This window comes from Rattus norvegicus, chromosome 4, assembly GCF_036323735.1.
Source record: "Rattus norvegicus strain BN/NHsdMcwi chromosome 4, GRCr8, whole genome shotgun sequence".
Taxonomy (NCBI): domain Eukaryota; kingdom Metazoa; phylum Chordata; class Mammalia; order Rodentia; family Muridae; genus Rattus; species Rattus norvegicus.
In genome coordinates, this window is record NC_086022.1 from 116,010,505 (window position 1) to 116,022,557 (window position 12,053).

At 44.6% G+C, this 12,053-nt stretch overlaps 1 long non-coding RNA gene across 1 annotated transcript; it reads right to left on the reverse strand.

The window, feature by feature from the left end:
* Positions 1–7,270: 7,270 nt before the first annotated feature.
* LOC100911370 (uncharacterized) lies at positions 7,271–10,437 on the reverse strand. Its single transcript, NR_102358.1, has 3 exons — positions 10,221–10,437; positions 9,464–9,599; positions 7,271–7,668 (listed from the first exon to the last, which is right to left on the reverse strand). It is a non-coding gene; the product is annotated as an uncharacterized LOC100911370 (long non-coding RNA).
* Positions 10,438–12,053: the final 1,616 nt, after the last annotated feature.

Consider the following 12,053-nt stretch of genomic DNA (forward strand, 5'->3'; position numbering starts at 1 on the left):
TTCTTGCAATCCCTCCTTCGGTTTCCTGTGTGGCCGTCATAGCAGCCACAGATGCATTTCTTACTACACACAGGCAATCTCTGCATCTGCTGGCTGAAAATCTCCATCCTAATGTATACCTGAAGGCTGCAAAATTTCCTCTGAGTCATTTAACTCATTTCTGGGCATCTCCATATTCACATGGGGGACTCCACTCAAGTAGGCATGCCACCCCACACCACATAGATGAAGACTGCCGTCCTGCCCTTCCTCCCACAGATGCTCCTAGTCCTGAGGGCTCAGCCTCAGTTGCCTGTCTCACTACCCCAAGCAAGAATCGTGCAACTGCTTACATTGCAAAAAAGCACCCTAACGGGTCATGCAGGAAAGAGAATGTATCCAAATTTCCTCCAGGGATGGTCCTCCGACAGGCTGCTTAACCTTGGTTGCATGACTTGTTTCCCAAAGTCAGCACCATGCACTCACTCACTCCTCCCCAGCTCATCTTTTGATTCTGCTGAGTCCCTTTCGGACTACAACGATGTTGACAGACTTTTCCTGAGATGTCTATTTAACGGATAGGAAACCCATGACTGACAAATGAAAGGATATCACTAAACTCCAACTTGGTGAACCAATCAATGAGTTTTATTGGGGTCACTTAAAGAATATGAGTGAGTGATTAAATATAGGAGCAAAATGACTCAAAATCAGCTGCACGGCCGAAGCCCACTGGCAGCTCCCAAAAGCTGACACATTGGACAACACTGCACAGCCTGCAGGGGACTCAGCAGAATACAGCGTCCGTTCCAGATGGTTCATTGGTCTAATTCTGTTCCGGGCATCATCTCTGTTGTTCTCTGCTTTGTTGTTGCTGTTGTTGTTGTTGTTGTTGCTGCTGCTGCTGCTGCTGCTGCTTCACTGGTCTGTTTACTTTCTGGATGGCTGCTTGGCCTTTGTCTTCCCAGGCATCTGGGCTGGTCTTGGTGACCTTGCCTTATCTGTCATTATTGTTTACTATTGGGAGGGAGGGAGCTAAAGAACATGATCAGTTTCAGGAATTTCCTGAAGCCGCTTTGAGTTATTTACTTCCTGCTCAAAGATCTTCCCTGCACAATAGAATGTTTTAATCTTGGAGGAAATTGCTACAGCACGTTCTTCTACTTCAAATCGACCATAACTCACCAATTGAGGGTTAGAACAAACTCACCCAAAGGTGACCCAAGAAAATTCAGACTATTGATGGACAAAGGTGCAAAAATTACTCATGAAATACTTGCAAACAGAAAAGAAAATCCCAGAGACACAAATAAATTGACTCAAGGACAGAAATCGCATGGCCATCTCAGTTTGTACACTAAAATCTTTTGATAAAATTCAATGTCCCTCGCTGATAAATAACCCCAGAGATACTTGGAATAGAAGAAACATATCTTAATATCAACTGTGCATTAAAAACCAATATCCAACATTACACTAAATGAGAAAAAAATCAAACTATCCTTACTAGAACAAAAAGGTTGCCACTGTCCCCACCCACATCCAACGTTCTACATAAAGTCTAAGCAGGAAGTAAAAGAAGTGAAAGGGAAACAAGAAGTCAGAGCCCTGGTTTGCAGAGGACATGATTCTATAATGTGACATCTACAGACCGTCCAGAAATTCTTAAGAATGACCAATAATTTCAGCAGAGCAGCAGAACACAGACCCAACATAAATAGTAGACGCAGAGAGTGCAGGCTGAGATTTAGTGATGGAGCTATGGACCACAACTTATTCAGAAGCTGATGGTAGATAAGAGTGAGGACCAGGGCAGGACACACAGCCTCTCCCTAAAAGGGAGCATAGGACCTGCCTACTCACATGTGTAGGCATCAAATCTCCATGAAATGACTCTCCACACATTACATTTGGATCAGGAGTGCTCCCACAATGCTGTGTTTCAGGTTTAATCCACAGTGAGTTCTATTACAAGGTGATGGAAAACTTTTAAAATTGCTCCTTGGTATTCAGGGGCCCAACTTTCTTCTTCCCTTCCTCTCACAATTTTATCTTCTATAGAAGGCCTCTTAAAACCCAATTAACCTCAAACTTGCTAGTAGCCAAGGCTAAGAACTTCCAATCCTCCTGCTTCCCCCTCCCAACACTAGGATTATGGGAATGTCTCACCAAAGCAATTGTAAGATGCTGGAGATAGAACTCTGTGCTAAAACTTCTGGGATGGAGTGAGCCGGGTTTGAATGTTAGATTGTTTTCCTCTTTTCTGTCTTGGAATGACCAATCTCTGTACCTGATCATCAAGACATCAGGGTCCCAACAAAAGACTGAGGAGTTTACTCAGCAAGGCCCCAAAGTCGAATTCAACCAAGACTTTTCGTGTGCTTGCTACGAAAGCCTTGGAAACACCATCATCCACGTGGCGTTAGCCCCACCGAAGCGGCAACACAGAAGAGGCCTTCCTCTTAAATAACAGACTTTTATCTTAAGAACCTGCAGTTTCCATTTCCTTTCCTGTGACTGATACTACACTTATGCTTTCCTAGTGCTCAGGCTCCTCTGTCACTCACAGCGGGGGAGGGGGGGGGGATTGGCATTGCCACCCAGAAGAGCTAGCTCATTGTTCAAGTACACAAGGACCAAAGCGGGTGCTGTCATGACTCAGCAAGTTCACGAGGAGGCTGTTTTCAGTCTGTGCCCACGTGACACAGCTGTTAAAGGAGCTGGCCATTAAGCAGGATGTGTCCACACTGTTGAGTGTCCCGACTGACTGCCCTTTCTCTGCTCGGGCAGGCAGTTACAGAACCACTGCCAGTGTGTAACAGAGCCCAGATTCCTGTCCTCATCATGTGCCTTTAGAGTGGCACGGGAAAGAGGTTTCCTTCTTAGCCACCACTGTCGTCACATAGAACCTACGCGACTTTGGAGTACATGTTATATGTGAGACTCATCACAGGAAGACTTTTCCTGAGTAAGACTTTTCAGCATTTTGAGTAGGCTGTCCTCAGGAAATGATTCCTAAAGCCCCAGGGACAAGGAGGCTATGTGGCTGAAGAAGAAGATAGTGGGAAAGGTATCTGTCATGTCTAGTTTCCGCCATGTCTAGTATTCTACAGTCTAAAACGTTGCCTGCGACTCTAAAGAGTTCAAGCATCCAGAGAAACTTCCACAGCACCATTGCCCTGATTGTGAAGGGGCAGAGTACTCTTCAAAGGCATTGTCCTCTAGTTCTGAACTGCAAACTCTGGGTTAGGGATGAGCTCAGGTTTCAGGTTGTAGCGGCCCTTTCCAGATCTTGCAACTCCTATTTCAGGCTCTATTCTAGATAGAGCATAGGTTCTTCTTGGTTTCCATTTAGACCTACAGAAAGCAGTCTCTTGAGATCATACTAAATCTCCCTCTCTATCCTCCCCCCCCACAAGACAAGGACTCTTACCAGCCCCACGTGTGTCCTCCCAGACAGACACAGGCACAGCAGTCATCTCACACCGAGTTTCTTATCAGTACATCAGTCATGACACGCTGAGCTTCTCGTCAGTCTTTCTCAAGCACCATTCTGACACAGAAGGAAATACTTTTTGGTTCTGTGACCGATACAAGTGTTAAGGTTAGCAGCATCCCTGGGTGAAGCATCCCACTATGACAGTGGCACCGTATCCCTAGCTTTGACAAACCTGAGTCTCCTGACATGGCCTGGACTGAAGTGTTGTACTGCCTGGGACCTAATGCCCTAAAATACTATATAAGCAGAGATCCACTGTGACTGGAAAATGGAAAAGGGACCAATGTCTTCATTGTCAATTTTGAAGAGGAAGGTTGTCTCCTCTAAGTTCTAGTGATCCACTAACACCATTCACAGCCTCCCAAGTGCTGAATGACAGGCTACACCACCAAGATAGCTAAGGTTTGCTTTCGAGTGCCTGGTTTTGAGAAGATAAGTCTCTTTCTCCAGTATGGAAATAGAGGTAGACAAGGCCTTTCGGGGTGTGCCTCTTCTCACCCCAGGCAACCCCAGAACCCTGAACACAAGGACCGAAGGACCGCATCTCCTCAGGGTCCCATTTGGATATCAGCACATTTCTGTACATCTTAGTCACTCTGATCTGTTCCCTTAGATTCTTTGTGGCAAAACCACAAAAAAAAAAAAAAAAAAAAAAAAAAACCCACACCAAGTATCACATATCTGTCGGCACTGGGACAAGAAAGAACATCCTCGGTGTGGGTCTTCACTGTCTCTGGGGCTGACCTAAAGTCTCCAGAGCAGCATAGAGCTACTGAGACAAAAGCCTGAGCTCCAGGCAGGAGAAAGGAGCTGGTGCTGCATCTCCAGGGCAGGGTGGCAGGGCAGAGCGTTCAGTGCGTGGGGGACACTGCTCTCTCCCAACCAGCCTTCTTTTTTTCCTGACATTAGAACTGTTATTCATTTGTCATTTCGGTGCTGTATCTCAGACTGGGAAAATCATTTTCCTAACTCCTTAAAGTCAACTCCTCAATCAGTACAACACCAAGTATGAGCTACACCTGGCAAACAAGTCAGGGTAAAGATCACAGAGAGGGGAGGATTGTGTGTCAGCTGTGCAGCCTGTGCCTGCAGACCGCCCTCAGCAGGACCAATGGGGTGTGTCCTTTTAGTGGACTAATTCATTTTGGGGATACACAGGACCAGTGCCTCAAAACAGTCAAGCACAAATAGTGATGTGGACACTTCTTATAGATTCAGTCTATGTGACTGAAAGAACGACTGAAGACAAACATCTATGACATTCTGCCAGCAAGAAGCCTGCCCATGGTGAACGCTCTCACAAGAACATATGGTACTTCACAGGGCAGGAGCAAGAAGTTTAATGTGGTTATCCCATCTGTCGTCAATGACCTTCCCGATGATATGCACTATGCATAGTGTCTTGTTGGGAATAGTTTCAACTTGTGGGAAAGCAGATAAGGTTCAGCACTTCTCCCTAGCTAGGTAAGAATTCAGTCAGCAACTGCATACTAATTTAGAGCTGTTTGCTGAGGAATTCTGTAAGTTGGTGTTGATAGTCAGTAGAGGGTTGAACAGTTCTACATTATACATCCTCTAAGTAAAAGGAGTTTAATACTCAATATTCTGTGGAAGTGAGCATCGGAAAAACATGGGAGGCTTTATTTTTGATTCAAATTCACCAAAGACTACCAATCAGCAGGTGCAACATTTACTGTCAGCCTTGCCTGGGACACAGGATACACATGCCAGCAAAGCTACAGAGTAGAACTGTCGATGATAGATTGCCAGATACAGGGAAGGCCCATCAAGACTTTAGGAAAGAATGAAGTGCAGACCTGAGAGACTGTCAGTCCATAAAGTGCTTTCCAGGCAGCGTGAGGACCTGAACCCAAGTATCAATAATGATGATGATAATAACAATAACAATAACATCAACAACAACAACAATAATGATAATGATAATAATAATAATAATAATAATCATAAAGCAGGAAAGTTGTGCACACTTGTAATCCCAGCACCAGAAAGGAAGAGATAGGCTGATCTCTAGTAGATGCTGGGCAGCAAGCATTGCCAAAGGGATGAGTTTCAATGCCAATGAAAGACTCTCTCCCAGAAATACTGAGGTAATGCATAACTAAAGACACCTAAAGTTGATGACTGAGCTCCATTCTAACATGCACACACATGCATCCTGTGTGTGAGTGTGTGCGCGCGTGCGCGCGTGTGTGCACGCACACGCACAAACCCACAAAAGTGCAATGAGGTCCTGGAAATAGAGATTTCACTGTTCCTAAAGACAGCTATAAGGTAAGGCTATGGTGACTGTGCTCCATGGTTCCTGGGGTATGCAGAAGAGCTTGGATTCTGTATAGGCAAATCAAATCAGAGCATGGACATATCCATGTTGAGAAGACTTTTCTGAGATATTAACTGTAAGCCTAAATATTTTTCTTCCTCTCTGCAGAAGAAGAAAGAAGATGAGGTGGCCTAGGCTGTTGCCCTCTGATATGAACTGAGAAACTTAAACAATTGTCTAGGGATTTCATCAAGGTAACTCGGATCCAACTAGGCTAATGGTTGCCGATGCAGACAATCCCTGTGAGGAGGTAGGCTTCACCACATCATGGTCATCCACTAAGGTTGAAGCTCCCTAAATAGAAAACACCCCAACAATCCACTGCTGGTGCATGGTACAGAAGATGATGCATGTGAAGATGTAAGATGGGCCAGGGAAAGGGCCATTTAAAAAGATGTGGCTCCCAGCATATGGGCATCACCCTTTCATGACAGAGAAGTGTCATTCTAAAGGAACCCCCCAGCACATCAGTACCAGCCTCTCTGGCTATAGAGAGCACCATACTAACAAGCCCAGGTAAATCACCACTGGTTTCTGACTTGGAAAAATCTTGGGTAAAGGCAGTCCTCATTTCATCTGTGAGCCCATGAATTCAGCAGTCCACACTCTTCCAGATATAGATGAGAATCAGCATTCTTTGGCTTTGAGCCTGTGTACTGGGCAGTTTCATGCTTGCAAAATAAAATGGAAGTTCAAGAGGAAAATGCTCAGTTCCATTCAGAAGGGAGAAATAAGCAAGAAGGGGGTGACTAGTACCAGTTAAGTGCAGCACTCTGTCCACGATGGCTTTGCCAGGCTCAGAACACCCAGTGCTCTCACGGATGAAGTCTCAAGACTGCAGCTTTTCCGGGGTACAGATCAACACTGATCAGCACATTGTTTCTGATTCTCAATAGACTGCCATACGCCTACACTGTCCCTTAGAGACTCTTGAGACAGTCTCTGTGTTGACCCTGAGCCTGGCTGTAGCACGCTCTGAAATCTAAGTGAAGTTCCTCTCCAACAGATCTTAGGAGAACTGGCCTACATGGCTGAGCATCCCCACACCAGGCTTTCTGCAAGGTAGAAGCTCTGAAACGTTGGTGGTTGGTCTCAGTCTTGGTTTGAAAGGCACGGACCAGGGAAGCCACTTGTATGAGCCTCAGTCTGAGGCTAGAGACTAGATGACCCAGCACAAGTTCACAACCCAGATTCTAGAGCCTAGCGGACCTGGAGTTCTGTTGTCTACGGACAGAAGAAGGGTGTGTCTGTCCCAGCAGAAACACAGAGAAAATCTCTTTTTTTTTTTCTGTTTGTCACATGCAGCTCCCAATGGCTGCATGATCTCCACCCGTATAAGCAGAGCAGAGCCCAGGCACCCACATACCAGTTTTCTTAGAAATCCCTCCTGGTCAGGTCCATAAATAATGCTCTATCCAATTAGGATGACACTAAATTCCATGACCATGAAATTCAGTAAGCTGTGGTCAGAGGTTGGAGAAGAGGCTTTATGCCCCTTTGTGGTGCCATCAGGAAAGAGGGCATCATGGGAAAAATCCCAACGACTTAGCAGTTTTCTCATGTTCTCGTTTTATAACGATTTTTTTTAAACTAGCAACGTATGAATTGAAATATTCTGCGCAAGTAGAGGGTTCCATTCACATAAACATAGCATGTCACTGTTCTGTGTACACATCAAAGTAGAAGAAATAAAAGCCATGTTGTCAGTCAGGACATCAAGATAAGAAGGCTCGTTGGTCCTTTCTGGGCCACTCGAAGTTCGGCATTGTCAACCTCCTTCTTAGAAATCCACCATAACCATGTGTCTAGAAAGCAGTGGGAGAGAAACGGGTTTTCTCAGCTTTGCCACCTGGATAATAGATGGAACAGAAGATTTAAAAAATAAATTCTATGGTACCTCAAAATTCCTTTACAGTGAAGCAGAATGAAGACCAGCGAGGCCAGAGTACAGATGAAATATGGATCACACAGGCAATGGAATGTTCTGGCACATGCCACAGCCCAAATGAAGTTTGCAGATATCAGTGATTAGCGAAAGGGACATACGTGCCATTTGTATGAGACATCTAGACTGGGAGCTGGGAACTGGGGTGAAGAACAATATTTAATGGCCACAGAATTTCAGGAGAATGAACTATGTTAAGGCACATGTACTAAACATTACAGCTCCATTCATGTGTCAACTGCATCTAGTCTGTGTAAGTACACTCCTCTAGGTGCGTGAATTTACACATGTATATGTGTGCACACTCAGGTTGAGGCCTAGGGGTCAACTTTGAGTGTCCTACCTCGAGAGCCACCCAGCTTGCTTCTGGAGACAAATGTCTTTCAATAACTTGGGGCACAATGAACTGGATAGTGGTCAATCAGCCCCAAGATCTCCCTTCCTGTTTAAATCTTTCTAGTTGGGCTGACACACACTGTCCTGTTACCCCTTCTTTCCCATGGGGTTTCAACTCAAATGCTCAGGCTTGCAAGATAAGACATTTACTGTCTGAGATATCTCCCCAACCCTACTTTTTTTTTCTGTTCAAAAAGTCTGTAGCCTTGAACTCATAATCCTGCCTCAGTCTCAAAGCCCCAACCTCCACTCGAGACAGCAAATATAAACACGTAACAGGCCACTGTTTTGTCACCTGTCAAAATTACCCATGAACCACACCAGCCAAAGCTGGAAACCACTGAATTCTCAAAGAACTGCAACAACAGAAAATGTTAACAGAAAGAGTTCTGGGGAGGAGGAGATGACTCAGTGCTTAAGAGCACCCACTAGGCAAGCATAAGGCTCTGAGTGCAGATCTCAGCACCTAGGGAACAATCCCAGGGGCCCGTGTGCACCTGTGGCTCAGGCTGAGCAAAGTAGAAACCGGGGGATCGCTGGGGCTTCCTGACTTCTAAGCCTAGCAGAAAACAAAAAACAGTAGCTCTGTGACAGCTATTCTTGGTGGCACCTTGACTACCTCTGCAATTAACTAAAATCCAGGCAGTTGGGGACCCCGGTGAGGGATTTTTCTTAATTAAATCATTTTATGGGGGAAGATCCAACCTAAACCCAGATCTTTTGAGGTGGGAAGATCCACCTTAAATCTGAGCCACATCTTCTTCTGGTGGCAGCCTATCTAAAAGACATGGAAGAGGGAAGATTTAACTCTTCGCCTGCTTGCTTTTGCTGGCAAGTTTATTCCTTCACTGGCTTTACAGCCTATTTCTTTGGGATAGCTGTGTGTACTGAAGATCAGCTAAGGCTACCAGCCTCATGGACTGAACAGCTACTGGATCTTGGGTCGTTTCCCTTGGTACATAGCCATTGGAGGACTAGCTGAACTATAGCCTGTAAGTCATTCTACTGATAGACAGACAGACAGACAGACAGACAGACAGACAGACAGACAGATAGATAGATGAGAAACAGAGAAAGGCAGGCAGGCAGACAGACATTCTATCAGTTCTGTTCCTCTAGAGTGCTGGGGGGAGATAACCTCTCTCAGAAAACAGGGAAAGAATCATAAAGAAGGACACAAAATGACCTCTTCTAATTTATTTATGCATATATAAATATATATTATAAATTACATAAATATATCTAATACACACATATGCAAAAACACAAATAAAATTCTTGAAAAGGCACGTGTCCCACTTACCTCTGCTTCCCAGCAGTGCTCAATGCATGACAAACAACAACTGATTCAAGTTCTTCATTTTTTTTCCTCACAGTTTTAAAGATCCAAAAGGAGAAAAAAAAACATTCTTCTGGAACATTTGTCACTTCGGAACTTTCTGTCAAAGAGTGAAGAGAGGACAACCTTGCATAAAGTTCAGCAGAGACAGCTTAGAGGTGAAAAGCACTTGTCGATCATGCAGAGGACCTCATCCCCAGTACCCACATGGTGGTTCATCATCATCCATAACTCCAGTTCCAGGGGATCTGAGGCTCTCCTCTGACTTCCGTGAGCACCAAGCACCCATGCCATATACAAACAACCATGAGGGTAAAGCTTTTCATGCAAAAGCAAAACAAAACAAATAAATCTAATGAATTAAAAAGCCTTTTAAAAGTCCTGTCTTGGTTTTCTATTGCTGAGGTAAAACACCATGACAGAGGCTCTTAGTAAAGAGCCATTTAGTCTGGGGCTCATGATTGTTCCATGGTCGTCAGCATGCATTGCATGGCAGCAGATGAGCAGACATGGCATTGGAGCGGTAACCAAGAGCTTATGTCTTGATTCCCAAGAGGCAGAGAGAGAAAACGACCTAGAAATGGTATGGTCTTTTGAAATCTCAAGCCCACCAACAGTGGCACAGCTCACCCAGCAAGACCACACCTCCTACGCCTTTCCTAACAGTTCTACCAACATTTCAACTATGTGAGCCCACAGAAGGCATCCTTATTCAACCCACCACGCTATGCTTCTATTCCAGCCCCTGGTGATGAACAAACAGTGACACAGACACACAGTACAGTTTCTACTCTCCTGGAAGCTCCAATACAGTCTCTCTTCCAGAGCTGGGAAGAGAGAAAATTCCTTTCAAAAAAGTATGTCATGGGAGGATGGGGGACACTGTGTGTGGCACACATGGGTGCAGAGGGCAGAACAGGATGCCAGGTGTCTTCCTCTGCTGCTCTCCATCTATGGCCTTGAGATAGTTTTCCACTGAAAGGGACGCTGACCATCAGGGTGGCTAGTCAGAAAGATCTCAATCTACCTATCTACTCCATCAGCCTCTATCCTGGGGTTACAGGAACATTTAGTGAAGCCTGGTTATTTACACAGGTGCTGGATATTCAAACTGAGGTCCTCAGGCTAACATAGCAAGTACTCTCATCCCTGGCCCATCTCCCAGCCTTAATTTGGGAGTTTTGAGGCCAGTTTAACTCTGTCGTTCAGGTTGGCCTGGAACTTACTATGTAGACCAGGTTGATCCTCTGCCTTCAAAATGCTGGGATTACAAAGAGTATCCCATCTCCAGCCTTGATACACTTAAATACACACACAGACACACAGACACACAGACACACACACACATACACACACACACACACACACACACACACACACACCTGCTTCTTTGTGACCATAACCCGATTAAGTTGAGAATGTCAACATTAAAACAGAAATAGAAAAAAATCCTATATAATCTTAGCACCTAATTCCATTTCACAAATGTTCATAATGTTTATAATTTTCATTGAATTTCCAGTAGTAGCTGCCTTTTGATACAGGAGAAAGAACTATTTATGTTTTTACTCTAGTTAAGCCAGAACATTCACACATTGCAACACATTATCAAAAATTTGATTTATTCATTATATCAGCGGGCTACACTGATGTTTTCCCTAAAATTACATGAAGGTAGATCCTATTGGTCTGTTTCAGTCCTGGTTAGTAACATAGCATCACTCAGCCACTTTACTCTCAGAAGGGTAAATGGAATGCAACCTAATGGAGAACCAGCATTCTACACAGGGAATGTGCATTTCTGAAAGAATCCCGAATTAACTTCCACTTACCTTTCACAAAGGAACTTTGAAAACAGCAAAATGAGCCCCAGGAATCTGCTGCCCACAGGAGATAGTCTCTCCACCTGTTACAGAGGATCATTGTTGGCCAAATTGCTTGTTATCCTTGTCCTCTTCTGGGAATGAAAGTGTCTTTACATGGGAACCAAGCCCAAAAGCACATCCCTTCTCTCTGTCCTGCCCCTTTCCACTCTATATACCCTCTAATAACCACCTCTACTTTCCTTCTTCCTGTTTCCCTATCTTGAAAATACAAGGCAACAAAACAGTGTAGTAGTCTCCAAAATTAAGCACTACCCCAAACCAGGGACGGCCAGAACTTCTGTATACCTGGTAAAATTCGGCCTGAAATCAAACACAAAGGTGACATGAAGGACATAAGGAGCAGGACAGATATTGTGGCCATGGGAGAGAAAGAGTCAAGAGGAGGGTGGCAACAAGAAATGGGACTGGGGACAGATAGACAAGTAGTTATTTCCTCACATGTGGAACCTTAATATACATACATGTGTGCATATGCATACACGTATATATGGATGAGCAGGTTGACAATTTGGGGGAAGAAAACCAATGGGAGGTGCAAAGGACACAAATAATAGTGGGGGGAGTGAACGTGAGCAAAGTATGTGTGGAAATCAGGTGCGTGAAAATGTGAAACCCTGTGTTTTGTTTGCTAACTAGAATTATTCATGGAAACACTCCGGAGTAATGCG